This window comes from Dipodomys ordii, unplaced genomic scaffold (assembly GCF_000151885.1).
Source record: "Dipodomys ordii isolate 6190 unplaced genomic scaffold, Dord_2.0 Scaffold7, whole genome shotgun sequence".
In the NCBI taxonomy this organism is placed as follows: domain Eukaryota; kingdom Metazoa; phylum Chordata; class Mammalia; order Rodentia; family Heteromyidae; genus Dipodomys; species Dipodomys ordii.
The window spans coordinates 18,306,268-18,309,903 of record NW_012267223.1 but is presented as its reverse complement, the minus strand read 5'-3'; the positions used below and the strand labels follow the sequence as shown (position 1 = coordinate 18,309,903).

General features: G+C 53.3%; 1 non-coding gene across 1 annotated transcript; it reads left to right on the top strand.

Annotated features, from left to right (window-relative positions):
- The first annotated feature begins 984 nt into the window (after positions 1 to 984).
- On the top strand, positions 985 to 1,056 carry Trnaq-uug. The gene has a single exon. It is a non-coding gene; the product is annotated as a tRNA-Gln (tRNA).
- Positions 1,057 to 3,636: the final 2,580 nt, after the last annotated feature.

Genomic DNA, 3,636 nt, shown 5'->3' with positions numbered 1-3,636 from the left:
TCCCTCTTTATCTATTGCCTTTTCAGCCAGAAGGTCTCCTGTGTTTACAGGCGAGCACCACAACGCAGTCAGCTTCCTCCTCTATACTTTGACCAAGACAGGATCAAGGGAGAGATGGACATATGGGACAAAGGGGATCCACACACATCTAGGAATGAACCCAGGACTTGAGGCAATTACCTCTTTAGTCCTTCTATTTGTACTTTGAATTCTGCCTGTGCTGGACTTGATAGCACAGCTGGTTGTCACCCAGACCCAGGCAATGCCAGATCCTTCTGGAAAGTATGGTGTCACACAGCGTTTGTTGCACAGGTGTATAACTCTTCGTTTGGATCGTTTAAATTTGTCTCTGTCCTTGGGAAGGATTCCGGGTTCCGGCAAGTTTCATCCGCTCCAAAGGAAGTGAATAAGTCTAACTTTTAACAATCTAACAAACCTCCTCCAGGTGGGGCGCAGCCTCAAATCTCCGTTTACACATCCCGATTACGCCGGGGGCTTGAACCTCCGTCCCAGCACGTGCGGGTCCGCTTCCCTCCCCACTTAGCCAAGGCGCCCCCGGAACAGAGGGCGTGCCAATGTAAATAAATAAACACGCAGGAAGCCCCGGCTGCGTGTGCCGAGCCTCCAGCCCCGAGGCCGGAGCGACAGCGGGCTTCCCCCGCACCCCTGCCCGGCTCCGCACCGCCGGCCTCGCCAACCCCGCACCCTCCGGACTCCTGGGGCCCGGGCATCGACCCCTGGAGACGCGCGGGAAGAGAAGCGGGAAGGGACGACACCCAAGGGGCCAAGAACGATCTCGACTGCGAGGGACGCGGGAGTCTGCTGCGGGGCTTCCGCGCACCCGGCGGTCCTCCGGCCGGGGACCCGGCCGGCCAGGCGAGCCGGGAATGCTCCCGAGCTTTTGCAAAGCTGCCCGGTGCGCCAAGTGGAGCTTAGCGCGCCATGTGGCTTGAGAAGGCTCCCGGTCGCCTAAAGCAGCCAGCAGGTCCCATGGTGTAATGGTTAGCACTCTGGACTTTGAATCCAGCGATCCGAGTTCAAATCTCGGTGGGACCTCGACGAACGTTTTTTTGGCCTTGCAATTCTGTTTTGGGGAAGCACCGGAGGCGACTGCCATTTCAGGCTATGCCCGATTACCATTGACCAGACCGACCGCGGCTTAGGGTCCCTTCCCCCTCCCTCAGCAAGCTCACGTTTCAGGGACATCTACGGGACGGCAGTGCGCACGCGCTAGAATAGGGCGGAAAAGAAATGTGTTGCTGCGAGACCAAGCGCGACTTTACCCTGCGGGGGAAGCAGCCGAAATAACCCGAAGGATTCCGAGGCGGGTGCTCCGGGCGGGGCGCTGAGGAAGGCCCGCCCACTCCTTACCGAAGGCTGCCGGATTCTTTATTCTATTGGCTCCTATTCGGAATGTGTTACGTGATTGCTCTGCGCAGCAGCGAATAAAGTGACCAGACCGAGCCAAGGGGCGGGGAAACGACACCTGCGAGCCTCCAATTGGTCACAAGCAATAACCCCGGCTGGGGTTCGGTCACGGTGTGTTTGCGGGTCGGAGACCCCGTGTTAGTGTGTTGGTAGACTCGTGCTCGGTCAGCGAGCGGGTTGGTATCTTCAGTTGAAAAGTCCCTTAGTAGTTGGAGGCGTGACTCAGGTGGTAGAGCGACAGCCAAGGAGCGAAAGCGTCAGAAACCGAGTTCCAGTCCCGATCTCTGAATTTAAACAACAAAACACCTCCCCTCCCCGCTGCACAGACAGTCCCTTGGTCAAGCTGCTGTCCCCCCGGCCCGTAAGGTGGTCTCTGCGGGCTATTGTCACCACTCAGGGGTTGTTTCGCCTCAGTTTCGGACACGAATCTCTCAGGCGTTCCCCAGTAGTGTCAGGCTCGTCTCTGGGGGACTGCGGAGGTCCGAGTTTGGGGTGCTGCCCAGGGGCGCACGATTTGCGCGGAGTTACGTGCTGGGAGAGTTGGATTCGTGTCTGGGTTTGGGGAAGTGTCTCTCCCAGGGAGGTAAATGATGAGGGAGCTCAATGACGCATTTGTTTTCTCCCCACGGGGTGATTGGCACTGTGGTTCTGTGTTTCCGCCTCTTGGGAGGTTGCCACGGAAACAGGATCTTCTTCCCGCCACCCCGCCCCTCCCCAAAGGTTTGAATGGATCTGCCTGTGTGAACCATCCCAGCCTTAAACATATCCAGGCGTGGAGGGGAGTGAGGGTGGGAGGGGCCAAGGCTTCTAATCCACGCTGCGCACGGGAAGAATAAAACGGTGAGGTTATGGGTACAAAGTTAGTCAAACAAACCAGTGCAATAGAATGGAAAAGTAAATCTTTTGGACAGTTGAGTGATAACAAATTGAGCGTGTCCAATTGGATTCCACCCTAACTTATGCTAAGCAACAATAGATCCCACGTGACATATAGACCTCAAGATGAAGGAAAAGCAATAAAGCTGCTGGAAAATAACGTAAGAGAATATCTTCATAATCTCAAAGTAAGAAGTCGGGCACCCGTAGCACATGCCTGTAATCCTAGCAACTCAGGAGGCTGAGATGTGAGGATTGCCGTTTTGGAAACCAGCCCAGGCAAAAGTCCCTGAGAGACTCTTATTTCTGATTAACCACTCAAAAGCCAGAACAGTATCTGTGGCTCAAAGTGATAAATTTCTAACCTTGAGCAAAAGAGCTCAGAGACAAAACCAAGGCCCTGAGTTCAAGCTCCACAATCAGGGGGGAAAAAAGTTTTAGGAGAAAAACACAAAGGTTCTGAAGGCTTCACCATAGTAGCATGACACTGTGTTTTTTTGTTTGTTTGTTTGTCTGTCATGGGGCTTGAACTCTGGGCTTGGGTGCTGTCCCTGAGCATTTTTGCTCAAGGTTAGTGCTGTTTCACTTTGAGCCACAGAGCCACTTCCAGTTTTCTGGTGGTTAATTGGAGATGAGAATCTCACTCACTTTCTTGTCCCAGCTGGCTTTTTTTTTTTTTTTTTGGGTCCGGTCGTGGGGCCTGAACTCTGGGCCTGGGCGCTGTCCCTCAGCTCTTCAGCTCAAGGCTAGCGCTCTACCACTTGAGCCACAGCGCCACTTCCGGCTTTTTTTTTCTTTTTGCTTATGTGGTGCTGAGGAATCGAACCCAGGGCCTCAGACATGCAAAGCAAGCACTCTACCACTGAGCCACCTTCCCAGCCCTCCCAGCTGGCTTTGAACTGCGATCCTCAGATCTCAGCCTCCTGAGTAGCTAGGATTACAGGCATGAGCCACCAGTGCCCAGAGGCACTGTGCTTTTCCTTTCCTTTTTTTCTTTTTTTAAATGAAAATTCCCCAATTAGAAAATAAAAGGGGGGTTGATGCCCATGGCTCATGCCTGTAATCTTAACTACTCAGGAGGCTGAGATCTGAGGATTGAAGTTTGAAGGTAGAAGGGACAGGAAAGCCTGTGAGATTTCTATCTTCAGTTAACCACCAAAAAACTGAAAATGGAGCCATGGCTCAAGTAGTAGAGTGCTAGCCTTGAACAGAAAAGCTTGGGACAGTGCCAAAACTCTGAGGTCAAGCCCTAGGAATGGCACAGAAGAAGGAGAAGGAGAAGAGGAAGAGAAGGAGAAAGAGGGGGAGGAAGAAGAAAAGAAGAAGAAGAGG